The 14,457-nt window shown below is 39.9% G+C and overlaps 1 non-coding gene across 1 annotated transcript; it reads right to left on the bottom strand.

Moving 5' to 3' along the window:
- Nucleotides 1-1,713: 1,713 nt before the first annotated feature.
- Nucleotides 1,714-1,839, bottom strand: LOC121101944. Its single transcript, XR_005833979.1, has one exon. It is a non-coding gene; the product is annotated as a U6atac minor spliceosomal RNA (small nuclear RNA).
- Between the last annotated feature and the right edge of the window lie 12,618 nt (nt 1,840-14,457).

The raw sequence follows: 14,457 nt of genomic DNA, 5'->3' as shown, positions 1-14,457 counted from the left end.
GAAAGAAAGAAAGAAAGAAAGAAAGAAAGAAAGAAAGAAAGAAAGAAAGAGAAAGAAAGGAAGAAAGAAAGAAAGAAAGAAAGAAAGAAAGAAAGAAAGAAAGGAAGGAAGGAAGAAAGAAAGAAAGAAAGAAGTGACCTAATAGTGGGGCAGCTGGTTGGTTCAGTCAGTTAAATGTCCGACTCTTGATCTTAAGGTTATGAGTTCAAGCCCTGCCCTGGGCTCCATGCTGGGCATGGATCTACTTAAAAAAAAAAAAGAAAGAAAGAAAGAAGGAAATGGCCTAGTAGTAAGCTATAACTTAAAATATCCCTTCCATCACCTACAACTCACCAAATAGTGGTCATGACCAAATACACATATTTAAGACAGATGACACAGATTAGATATCATTATCAAGTTAATAGGGATATCACGGCAGAAAGTTTGCAGAGTAAAATGGCAGAAGCAAAACACCCCAGAAATCAGATTATAAAACTCAGTACTTTAAAAATCATTAACATTTAAATTAATTTTAAAATTAATTTTAAAATTAAATCTCATTAGCATCGAATAAGATTAATATGGAAATAATGACAATGGCCCTAAAACAAGGAAGTTATCAATGTGACACAGACAATTCTGAGAAAGAATATAGAATTCAGAATGTAGGGGCGCCTGGGTGGCACAGCGGTTAAGCGTCTGCCTTCGGCTCAGGGCGTGATCCCGGCGTTGTGGGATCGAGCCCCACATCAGGCTCCTCCGCTATGAGCCTGCTTCTTCCTTTCCCACTCCCCCTGCTTGTGTTCCCTCTCTTGCTGGCTGTCTCTATCTCTGTCGAATAAATAAATAAATAATCTTTTAAGAATTCAGAATGTAATCAGGCTGCATCTGGACTGAGGACTGAGACATCCTAGTGAGAAGCATAGAATTTCCTATCAAAGCCCTACCGGGTAGTATTAATAACTGCAGATGTGTTTAATTATTGTATCTTTTTTTTTTAAGTTTATTTATTTGTTTTTAGTAATCTCTACCCCCAATGTGGAGCTTAAACTCATGACTCCAAGATCAAGAGTGAGCCAGCCAGGCACCCTGAGAGTATCTTTAAATGTATGTAATTCTCATTCTACATTGTGAGTTCCATTATTCCCTGTGAATTGTTTATTATCTTCATAAGCCCTACATTAAAAAACCTGGGGCTGGCTCAGGTGGTAGAGCACAGGACTCAATCTGGGGGTGATGATTCAAGCCCCTTATTGGGTGTAGAGCTTACTTAAAAACAAACAAACAAAACACACCTCTTCCAAGCATTGTTATAAAAAGATACCTGGTCTAACACCTGGATATTAGTCAAGATCCTGGTGCTCAAATAAGCCAAACCAGATAATCAAATCTATTTAAATGTTCCTTTACTTCCGAGTGTTCTACAAGTTACATTTGCACAAAAGGATCTCAGAGCTATGACGTTAAATCTATTATTGTTCAGCCTTTGAAATAAATTATTCTTTCAACTAAATTTTATGTGAATGACAGCTCCAGAATTTCTATTTAGTTGGGACCTAAGGGAAGCAATCTGATAGGAAGACAGGGAGATTCTAAAGAAGCCTAGCATGAGGTTACTTATGCAGAATGTAAACATACTGTTTTTCTTGGATTTTATGTTATAGGATTTATGAAAATAGCAATGTTTCCTAAAGTTATTTTTTTTATTATGTTAGTTAGCCACCATATAGTAAAAACCGTTGGTTAGATGCCACGAAGTAGGTGGCAATGCCTTAACTGTATGCATGTTGTCAGGCCCAAGGGCCTCTTCCATCCTTGTCAAGGGAAGTGCTAACCTTCTCTCCTTTCATACAACACTCCTAAAGTTATTTTATTCACATTTTAGTTCAGACTGTGAAAATATGGGGCACCTGCTGGCGAAGTTGGTTGAGCGTCCAACTTAGGTCATGATCTCAGGGTCATGAGATCGAGCCCCACATCGGGCTCCACGCTTGGTGTGGAGTCTGCTTTAGATTCTCTCCCTCTTCCTCTATCCTTCCCCCCTGCTCTCCCTCTCTCTCAAATAAATAAATAAATCTTTAAAAGAAAGAAAGAAAGAAAGAAAGAAAGAAAGAAAGAAAGAAAGAAAGAAAGAAAGAAAGAAAGAAAGACTGTGAAAATACGGCTTATCCATGATTAGGTGATGATGATGATGATGACAATGATGAAAGAGCCAAACCCTAGCAGGGGTATTCACTTTCTACAGAGTGAAGACCAAACTCTAGCAAATTAAATACTCTTTATGATATACCAATTATCTTTCCAATTTTATCTTTCACTAATCACTCCTTGTCTCCTACTCTGCAGCCAGTCAGTTTTGATTACTAATCATCCTGCCTACTTTTCAATTTTTTCCAATTTCTATGTGTCTCTTCATGCACTCATTCTAAATCTCAAATGCTTTTTATCCAATCTCTACCTGTCAAAGTTAAATCCATTCTTCAATATACATCACAAATTTCAACTGCTTCACTAAACCTAATATGATTTCCTCCAACCAAAATAAACATCTTTTATCCGTCCTCTTATGGTGTTTTGTACTCCATTATGTTTTTTAAAGATTTATTCACTTATTTGAGAGAGGGAGAGAGACTGCAGTGGGAAGGGGCAAAGGGAGAGGGTGAGAGAGAACCCCAAGCAGACTCCCCACTGAGCTCAAGCCCACACAGGGCTAGATTCCACAATCCTGAGACCGTGACCATAGCCGAAATCAAGAGTTGGATGCCTACTCCAGTCATGCCTGTCCTCTATGATTGTATTCACCATATTCTACCTGCACTGTAGGAAGCTGTGCACACTGCTTGACTTCACCTTGTAGAGGACTGTAACAATCTTGAGAGTAGGGGTAAATCTAAAGTCCTTTTATGAAGAATTTTCCAAATGAACCATAACTTCTATAATCATGGTTTACCTTTTAAAAAATCTGAGGAAATTATCTCTTACAATGACCACATAGGGGTATATTCCAGGCAACACCTAAACTTCTTCTTTTTTAAGATTTTATTTATTATTTTGAGAGAGAGAGAGAGTGAAAGAGAGAATGAGCAGAGGGAGGGGGAGAAGCAGACTCCCCACTGAGCAAGGAGCCCTATTTGGGGCTTGATCCCAGGACCCTGGGATCATGACCTGAGCTGAAGGCAGATGCTTAACTGACTGAGCCATCCAAGTGCCCCTGACACCTAAACTTCTAAATTTCGTTTTTCATTTTAAGAGGAACCTTTTAAAATTTCCAATGAAAATGTAAAGGAAAGTTACTTTGTTAATATATCTTCCATAAAGGGATAGTTAAAATAGAAAATGTGATTGTCAATAGCTCTCTTGTTTGAAAGGCAATAAAGTTCCACTCCTTAAAAGCAAATAATTACTAACCAGGTCCTTGTTCAGACTGTCATTCGTTTGCTAGATAATCCTGAGCACATACTCTTTGTGCATCCACTTACCTAATCTGAAGTCTAAAATACAGATTATCTACTTTCCAGGCTATTATAGATATTAGTCTTTAAATGACTGTCAAGAGGGGCACCTGGTGGCTCAGTTGATTAAGCGTCTGCCTTCAGCTCAGGTCATGATCTCAGGATTGTAAGATTAAGCCCCACATTGGGCTCTGAGCTCAGCACAGAGTCTGCTAGAGATTCTCTCTGTCTGCCCCTCCCCTCACTGGTGCTCGTGTGCAGTGTGCACTCTCTCTCTTTCTCTCTCTCAAATAAATAAATAAAATAATAAAATCTTTAAAAAAATAACACTCTGGAGCTTAATAATCTAAAGTGGCCTAAAGGGGCACCTGGCTGGCTCAGTCGGTAGAGCAAAGGACTCTGGATCTCAGGATTGTAAATTCGAACCCCATGCTGGATATGGAGGTTACATAAAATAGACAAATAAATATATATGTATAGTATATATACTATACATATATATTATATATAATGTATATACTATACATTATAATGTACAAATATATATTATATATACATATATAATACTAAAAATAAATAAAGTGATCTAAGAAAAGAATGGAGTTAGAGTTTTCAGCCAAAGTATGTATAATCCATATGACTCATCACAAGATGATGAGAGCTCTTTTCCTAATATGTTGACATTTAAGCATGTAACAGTTAAAGGTGGAGGAAACAAAAAAGGATTTACAAAATATAAAGCTTGGTTGGCAATTGTTTCTACTTTCTTGAATATAGTACTCAGAAGTGAGAGGAGGTAAAAAATTGCCTTTTACCAACCATTTTACTTCTGGGAATTTATCTACCAATACATGTGTTCAAAAACACATTATCCTTAAACACAATGTTCAAGATTTTGCTGTTGCATAATGCCAGAAACAACCTCAACGTCCAATCATAGAGAAAGACTGAAATGAATTATGATACATTCATTTAATGAAATGATATGTAGCTGAATAAAAAATGAAGTGTACGTACCAAAATGGAGTGATGACCAAAATAAATTTTTATGAAAGAAGCAGAGTACAAAGCAATGTGTATAGTAGTATCACATTTATGCAAACAAGAGGGGAGAGAGGTATGTACACAGATGAATTTTTCTATAAACACCGAATATTTCTAGAAGGAATACATAAGAAGTGGTTGCTTTGGGGGTAGGGGATTGCAGAGTTTGGGTTTGGAATAAGGTTTATTTAGATTAGAGTTTAATAATGGGCCTATAAGACAGAATGATTATTATTGCAATTTTATAGATTACAAAAGTAAGGCTCAGCAAAATTAAATAATTTATTTACTCAGAATTACTCAGAATAATTTATTCACTCAAAGAGCAACAGGGCAACTATACAAGCCTGACTTCTGACTTATACATCTACTTCTCAGCAAATGACTTTTATGTCTGCTTCTAGCACTGTCCTGGGAAAAGGGAAGGGGCTGATATTAAGCATTTCTTGTATAACAACAATACCTAAAATTATGTAATATTTAGTAAATGCCAAGCATTAACCAAAACGCATTGTGCACTGTATTCACTACACTATTTAATTCTTAAACAAATTTTATGCAATGGATACTGCTATGATCCTCACTTCATAAGTGAAGAAACGAGGCACAAAGAGGTTTAGTAGTTTGCCTAAAGTCACACAGCCTGTAAATGACTAAACCAGACTTTGCACAGGACACATGGATACTCCAGCCTTCATTATCAAGCTCTGTCTACCTACCCTGCACACGAAATACTTGGGCTGGGGGTGCACAAACTGACCTCTCAGTCACTGACCTCTCTTGAGAATAGACTGGAAGGAAAGGCTGGTTCCAGCCCGGGAAGCAGACTTGAGTTCACTGGAACAGAAAATTCTGGTTCCTGGTTACCCAGAGCATAGTTTCAAAGACAAAGTGCTGATTCAGTGTGAGCAAGTTCCCTGGCCCAACTTACTCCTCACTCGGTAGGAAAGGGTATCGTCAGAGGAGGCCCAGAGTGGGAGCCACTGCAGGCCAGGGAATCTGCGTGTGTCTAAGGGTAATACTGTGTACCCCTCCACACTCCAGTGGCAGAACCCAAATCCAGGACTACTGAGCAACTGAAAGTCAGGCAAAGTGTATTCAGTGTTTTCATATAGTGATTGATAAAGATTTAAGTGGGAAAATATTCCCTCTGAAATGCTTATTTACTAATTTAACTTTCTCTCTAACAAATAAATAAATCTTAAAAAAAACAAAACAAAACAAAAACCTAGGTTTGCAGACTACTGAACTCAAGGCCGTATCTGTCACTAGGAACAGATAGTCAGCTCCTTTAAAAAAAAAAAAAAAATCTTATTTATTTATTTATTTGAGAGAGAGAGCCTGAGCAGGGGAGGAGTGGTGGGAGGAGGTGGCAGAGGGAGAGGGAGAAGCAGACTCCCCGAGGAGCAGGGAGCCTGACCCCAAGACCCAGGGATCATGACCCAAACCAAAGGCAGACATCTAACCAACTGAGACACCCAGGCACCCTCCTTTTTTTTTTTTTAAGTAAGTTCTACACCCCATGTGGGGCCTGAGCTCATGACCCTGAGATCAAGAGTTTCATGCTCGGGGCGCCTGGGTGGCGCAGTCGTTAAGCGTCTGCCTTCGGCTCAGGGCATGATCCCAGCATTCTGGGATCGAGCCCCACATCAGGCTCCTCTGCTATGAGCCTGTTTCTTCCTCTCCCACTCCCCCTGCTTGTGTTCCCTCTCTCGCTGGCTGTCTCTCTGTGTCAGATTAATAAATAAAATCTTTAAAAAAAAAAAAAAGAGTTTCATGCTTACTGACTGCACCAGCCAGGCACCCTCCAATAAGCTCTGTAATATACCATAATCTACCCTTAAAATAACTTTTTTTAATAACTCCTTAAAAAATATGAAATGCTAATGTTCTACAAACTTACACTGAATGAAGCTTAAAGTCCCAATTTATTTTTCATTTCATTGCCCAATTGAATATATATTGAATATAACTAATTAAGAAATTTTTTTTCTTTTTTAAGATTATATTTATTTATTTGTCAGAGAGAGAGAGAGAGGGGGCACACAAGCAGGGGGAATGGCACGCAAAGGGAAAGCAGGCTCCCCACTGAGGAGAGGTCCTGATGTGGGCCTCAATCCCAGGACCCTGGGATCATGACCTGAGCCAAAGGCAGACGCTTAACTGACTGAGCCACCCAGGCATCCCAAGAAATTTTTTTTTAAAGATTTTATTTATTTATTTGACAGAGAGAGAGGCAGTGAGAGAGGAAACACAAGCAGGGGGAGTGGGAGAGGGAGAAGCAGGCTTCCCGCTGAGCAGGAAGCCCAATGTGGGGCTCGATCCAGAAAGTAAGGATGGCAACTAAGCACATGAAAAGTGTTCAACAACATTAGTCATTAGAGAAATACAAATTAAAATTACAATGTGATACCTCTACATACCTATTAGAATGACTAAAACAAAAAAATGATAACACCAAATGCTGACAAGGATGCGGAGCAATAGGAACTCTCACTGTTGGGAGGAATGCAAAAACAGTACAACCACTTTGGAAAACGGTTTGGCAGTTTATATAAAGTTAATCTACACTTACATATGAGCCAGTAATCCTATTTCTAGGTTATACACCCACAAGAAATTAAAACTTTATGTTCACACAAAACCTATACACAAATGTTTAACAGCCAACTTTATTCATAATTGCTGCAATCTGGAAACAACCCAAATGTCCTTCATCTGAATGGCTAAACAGTGGTACAAGGGAATATGGCTCCATAATAATAAGGAACAAAATATTAACACACACAGGAATTAGATGGATATTTAGAGTATTATGCTGAAAGGAAAAAGTCACTTTCAAAATGCTATTACTTAGATAATTCCATTTATATGGCATTCTGGAAAAGGCAAAGATATAGGGACAGACGACAGGCCAGTGGCTGCCAGGGGCTGGAGGAGGGAAGATCTGTTTGACTACAGTGGAACTGACATGAGGGAATGCTTCAGGGAGCTAGAGCTGTTCTGTACCTAGGCTGTGGTAGCAGATACACAACTTAAGTATTGGCCCAAACTCATAAAATGGTATAAAGGGAGCTTTACTGTAAGTAAATTTTTAAAAATTAAAAACTCTATAAACCAATTATATCAATGTATTGTGATATTATTTTATTGCCTTGCTCTCCCATCCCTTCACTGTCTAAAGGAAATTATCCTCTTTGGGAACTCAAATACTTCGCATAACATGAAAATTCAAAATATAAGTTATCTTCACAACCATAAACAAAGAATGGAATTAATATCAGAAGCACTGAAGAACTTGAAAATATAAGCCTATTGTTTCTTTGTTTGTTTGTACGTGTATGCCTCCTCAAGAAGACTCTTCATTTACCCAACTCATTCTTAGAATTATTCTTCTCAGGACCATCATGGACACAGCAAGAATAACCGAGGAGTTCTCGGGGGTAACCAAAAGCTAAATGAGGGCTTTAATCTCTCCTCTCAGCAACCATGACACTAGAGAAATGATCTCTTAGAGAATACAGAAGCAAACATGGAATTCAAGTTATTCTCATTTGAAGAACAAGAGTAATGAAAATTACTTCAACTCTCCTACAGTTATTGTCAAGGTAAAGGACACCTAAAGGAGAATTTCATGAGAATGGTTACAGATAGCTCAAAGTAGCAAGAGGGCTAAGATGTGCTCCCTCAATAGCCACAATGTCTGAAAATAAGAAGGGGAAGACAATAAATAATAGTGATTCTAAAACAAGGCATCGTTAATTAAGACCAAGTTTTAAATCCCCGAGTTGCAATTTACTAGCTATGACCTTGAGCATGTAGTTCAGTTTCTCTAAACCCACTTTTCTCATCTGGAAAATGTGAATAACAATACCTCCTTCATGGGACCGTTGTGAAAACTGTACCTAGCTTAGCATCATGCCTGACTCATTATAAGTATTTCATCATTACCATACACGAGCTAAGTCTCTACAGCAAACAATTAAGGAACGCTGGTTTGCTGCCATAAATGCACTGACACCAATACCTACAAATCTTGGAGAAGGACTGATCATGAAACAAGAAAGACACTAAATGTTACTGGCACCAATTATAAAGGATGTCTTACAGATTTCCAATTCTCAAAGCAATCATTGCCTTGGAAACTCCCATCAGAGTTCATCAGAAGGATGGTTAAGGCCCAGAAAGATGCTGGCAATGTATCTTAACTTCAAGATCTCAATAAATACTCATTTAATTAATTGATTTAAATTATCTGGCAATGACCATAGGAATTATGTGGGTCTCTTAATGTATATAATATACACAGACAAATTATTTAAAACATAGTTCCAAAACTACAATTTCTTAATCTTTTCTTTTACAAAGTGAGAGATGAATAAAGCATAAACACAGGATGAAATCTAAGAAATTTGCCTTTCTATTGGCAACTAACTTGACTTAGATGTTTAAAAAGTAGGTGACACTTCTGTACCTCAGTTTTGTATATAAAATAAAGATAACCCTTTTCTAAAACAGGAAAAGAAATTGCATATCTAGCATCTCAGGAGCCTAACATAGAGTACATTGCTAAATTTTCTCTCCCTCAACATGCCAGAATGAAGTTGAAGGTCATTTTTCCTTGACCTTCTCATTTTTGGAACCCAGATTTTAACTATGGTATGCAAAGGCACTGAACTGCTTTAGCTATTTCATGCTGCATCAGTATTTCCCAAAAGCTAAAAAAAAAACTTTGTCCAAAAGATCAAGTTGTAAAATAATATATATATAGTATCTGATATGTAATTCTAATAAAATATTAAATAATTAAAAGAGAACAGAAATATATCAATGAATGCAAATATGAATCCAGTCATACAGTGACTTTTTAGATATATGCAAACTTAGGTATTGTTTAGGCTCATTATTAGGGGAATGATCAAAACGAAAGCTAAGAAATAAACATTTTTTAAAATACTGTAGAAAGGACCCTATTATTTTAACATCAAATATTTTAATGTTAGTCTTCATTAAAAATACGTATGTACACCTGCTAATGGTAAGATATTTTTTTGTCTTCTTCCTTCCTTTATCTTTAGGGAATGAAATGTTACTTTATGCTGCATAGATGTTTGTTGAATAAATGAGTCTTCACATTGCATATTTTCATTGAGATAAGAAGTTAAATACACTAATTTACCAATTATATTTATATTCACCAAGTCTTTCTAAAATATTTTTATTTCTAAATGTCCGTTATATAATTAAAATTTACTCCTTTGAACTTCTATGCTTTCTCAATTACACTTTTCCTCTCAATCGTGGTTTAAAAAGAAAAAAAATCAGAGTTTAATTCAATTCTGATTCAATCCAGAATTGAGTTGAAAAAGAATTATTAAAGAACAAGGAGAAAGATGTCTGAGAAACAGTGACACAGTTAAAATATACTGGGACCAGAGCCTAACATATTTCATCACTTTCAGGAAAACACTGTTATCCCTTCTGTTTTTTTACTCCTAATTTGTTCAAAATCACTTGCAGGCAAATGGTGATACTGCAGTCAGACATTGTCAGTATTTTTTTTTCCACCTGCCTGGATGAATCAGGTAGAATGGAATGACCAATAATTTCAGCAACCTATTTCTACATCCTATGCAAATTAATGCACCAATCACTAAAAGAGTGCTTCTATAAGGTCATATAAATGAAAGCCTAAACAGAGGACAATTACTTGAATGTTGCAGCATTATGTCATTTATACAGCTTCTAATTATGAGGTCTTCTAAGTAGAATATCTACTCTGCAAAATAAAATGACCCTTCTTGCAAATTTTTCTAGTAACTGTTTTCATACATACTATTTCTTAGATCAATAGAAGTATTGTAAATATAGAATGAGATTTCATAGAGATTTTATGAGTACATATATTCTATTTAAATTAATGTTTGTCCTTGATGCTTATATAAATATACCTACATACATGGTTAGCCAAATAGATACAAAAATAGATTTTTTGCATAGGATGTGCTTTCTCTTATATTGCAAATTCCAAAAATTTCACCTTCATTCTTAGATGCATAAATGTCACATATACAGATTTAATAAAGTGTGCCACCACAATTCTTCAGAAAAAAAAAAGCTCCAAATGCAATTAAAAATGCACTGTCATAAAACTAGAGTCCTGCATCCCATAAGAATTTAAAACCCTAGCAATTTCTTTGGGACATAGACTGCTGTAAAAGAAAGTATAAATTACTTTTTAGTTATTGCATAAAAAATGCACATAAACAAAGGTTGCCCCTAAAATAACATTACCTATACATAATAAAATGCAAATGTGGCAAAGACCTTGTTAAGTGTCAACCAAATTTTACCGTCAGATTTTCAGAAATTCTGAAGCCCCTGGTGTTCAAAATCTCTACACCACCCTGAAGAAAGACCTTATTCTGTGGGGTATTCTCTGACAGTTTCCATCAACCAATTTTACCCTATCTCTAAACAGCAATCCAATTCTCTTAGGTAAGGAGGTTGCCTACTTGGAGTCAGTGGATCCATTTTCAGGCCCATGCACCACCACAAACAGGGCAAGCTGACACTTGGCGTTACTACTGTGATAACTTAAAGTGGTAATGCTGTAGTTCAGGCAATGACAGCAGGAAACAAAAAACCAAAACTCTTAGATACCAAATCACAGATCACAACCAGATGGAGTACTCCCTTGTTTCAATATTACCATACAAACAGAAAACAGGACTCATTCAAACAGCCAAAGCAATGTGCATTCCCCCCTTGCAGTGTTGGGGAAAACGGTCTTTGCACACGAGAGAGCAGGAACATATGTTTTCTAGTACTGCACGTCTAATACAGGGCTGCAGTTGTCGGGTGTAGCTCTGTCTGAAAGTTAAGAACTGGTGAGTAACATCTAGACAAGGTTCCTTCTCTCCTAAGTGTGGGAGGTGAACGCTTCCAGCAGTCCCTCTCAGAGCCCTCAGCGGATTTGAGTCTGGGGTGCATTTCCACCCGGAGGGCACGGTGGGTTTCTTCTACTGCGTAGCTCCGCAGTAGATCATGTGACATTTGGGTGTATGCCTCTGTGAGCGGTGGGGGGCGGGGGGGGATGAGTTTGCGGGGGGTGTGTGTGTGCAGAAGTTACACGTCTGGTTGTGGAAGACGTGTTTTTCTAGGAGTGTGTGTGTGTCTCTGTGTGTGTCTGTCTTTATGTCTGTCTGGGTGTCTGTATCTGTGTGTAAAGTTGGACTAAAAAGAAGAGATTCAGAGAATGGTCCTGGGCCAGGCGATGCGGTCAAGTATGCCTATGTCAGCCCCACCTCTTGGTCAGTCTCTACATTGGGGCGAGGTCCCCGTCCTTGGGGGAGGAGAGGACAATGGGGGGCGCCCCTCCCGCACTTTGTGCACCCACCTGACGAATCCGCGGCGGGTTCGGAGGGGTGGAGGCCCCGCCTTCCGGGGCCGGGGAGGTGGGAGAAGCCATCTTCCTGGTGCTCCGGGTTTCTTCCTCCTGTCACGCCCGGGTCTCCCGCGTCTCCTGCGACTCCTCAGCGCCGGGCCTGTGACCCGCGGCCCCACAGGGACCGGGAGGCGCCGCAGCCGCCGCGCCCCGCGGCCCCTCCCGGGCTCCTCCGCCGCGGAGTGCAAGGAGCGGCTGCCCCCTTGGCTCGCCCTGGCGGAGTCCCGGCGGAGCCCCTCACGTCTTCCCGCGCCCACCTACCTCCCAGCAGGGAGAATCGGGGCCATGGCGGGCGGGGGTCTGGCGCGACCTTGGCCGCGAGGCTGGGCGGACGGCGGCAGCTTCCCAGAGCCGCGCTCAGCGCGTGTGTCTGAATGTGCGAGCGCCGGGGCTTATTCTAGCGGCGCCGGGAGAAAGGAGGCTGCTTCCCTCGCTGCTGCCGCTTTCGCCAGGAGAGCGATGAGCTCATGGACAGCTCCCAGAAATATGTCTATATGCACCACTGACTGCCGGAGTTCGGGAGGTGGGTGGGGATAAGGAGGCTCCTCCGCGGGCGCTCCCGCATCACAGGCAGACGTTCCCCCGGGAGGCCCCCGGCCTGCAGGGCACGTCCAGCTCTTCCCTGCCAATCTCCACACTCACCCGGCTCTCTCCATTCATACCGTACACACATTGCCTGTTCACACGCATTCTCCCCCTTCGCATTGTGATAGGCACGCACTCACCGCTAGCCTCCACAGACACACATTCTTTGTTCTGCCAACGACTCTCGATTGATAAGGAGAAATTAATTTATGAATTGAACATGGCGTGAAATGCCACTGCGACTTCAATCCATGTTAAATGTGGGCTGATGAAGTGCCTTAAGCAGTGTGCCATTTACTCTTTTGGCGTTTCCCCTTTCCCCCGAGATCCAGTTTCTCCCCCCTCATCTTCATTCACTATGACAAAACATCGTCCAGCTACCTGCGGGGTAGTGACGGCCCCATCCTCACTAAGGTGAAGAGCACGTCCTCTGTAGCCTGTGAAGAACTTAAAAACAGGACTAGGTTTTGCAGACCTCAGTCTGTGCAAAAACTTGAGGCACAAGTAGTGAATCCCACACAGGGCCCAGCTTTATTTGCATTACTGTTTCTCAGGGATACAGTTAAAGCTACCATTGACTAAGTGCAAACCACTTTCCAAGACCTGATCATTTTTTCCAATTATTGGCTCAGCTGCCCCATTGAAGTGAGCAATTATGAGCAGTTCTTTCCACTGAAGTGGAAATTACGGCTTTTTACAGGTAAGGTGACCCTCAAATGATGAATTGTTCCCTCTCTCATGCATCAATTTCCTCTTTCTTGTGGGTGTCCATACAAACATACTCCCATCTTTAAAAAATAAACTTTATGGGGTGCCTGGGTGGCTCAGTTGGTTGAGCATCCAACTCTTGATTTTGGCTCATGTCATGATCTCAGAGTGGTGGGATTAAGCCCCCCAGCAGCTCTGTGCTCAGCTTGTCCTTCTCCCTCTGCTACTCCCTTGCTCTCTCTAAAATAAATAAATAAAATCCTTAAAAAAAAAAAAAAAAAGAAAACGTTACCACAGATACTCTCTCCTCCCTCCCACCCCAGCTAGTGTTCCAGTTCTCTACATGTCTTTTAGCAAGATCTAACACTTGTCACTGGCTGCAACAGTTAAGAGTGCTTCAGGTAAGGGGTACCTGGGTGATCTGGTCGGTTAAGCGTCGGACTCTTGGTTTCCACTCAGGTCCTGATCTCAGAGTCATGATCTTAGGGTCATGATTTCAGGGTGATGAGATCGAGCCCCGGAACAGGTTCTGCACTCAGCATGGGGTCTGCTGAGATTCTCTCTCCTTCTCCCTCTGCCCCTCCTGTCAGCTCGTTGCTTGTCCTCTCTCTCTCTCAAATAAATAAATGAATCTAAAAGAAAGAAAGAAAGAAAGAAAGAAAGAAAGAAAGAAAGAAAGAAAGAAAGAAAGAGAGAAAGTTAGTTTTTCAGGAAAGTGTTAGCTAGCTCCAGTGGGTTAAGAAAAGACATCACTCAATCCTTAGGATATAAGGTATTCAAAATACAACCCATGCCTTTTCCTTTATCCATCCCATGTATCCATCCATATACACAAATACTCAAAACCCACTCCAACCTCTTCATTCCTAATCTACATAAAGAGTCTCACTGTCAACTGAGTCCCTCAAACTAGGAACTTTAGTGTCATTCTTAACCTCTCTACATCTCTCACATTCTATAATCTTCACAAAACCCTGTGAATTCTAATATGTTAAAGTCCTGCTTTGTTTTTCCATAACCATTGTTCTAGACCAGATTAGTTCAGCTACACTTGGTGTATTGTAGTTTCTTAATAATGGCTCTTCAGAGCTTTTTCTATTCTGGAACATCCTGCATAATGCAGTCAGAGTATCTTCTTTAAAAAAAAAAAAAAAAAAATTCTCCATTTCAAAAGCCCTGATGGCTTTCCATTGCCCTCAGGATAAAATCTATATCCCTTTGCTTTGAAGTAAATGCACT

This window comes from Ursus maritimus, unplaced genomic scaffold (genome assembly GCF_017311325.1).
Source record: "Ursus maritimus isolate PB19 unplaced genomic scaffold, ASM1731132v1 scaffold_11, whole genome shotgun sequence".
Lineage (NCBI taxonomy): Eukaryota > Metazoa > Chordata > Mammalia > Carnivora > Ursidae > Ursus > Ursus maritimus.
The sequence above is the reverse complement of the archived record's forward strand: the minus strand, read 5'-3'. Positions and strand labels throughout refer to the sequence as shown.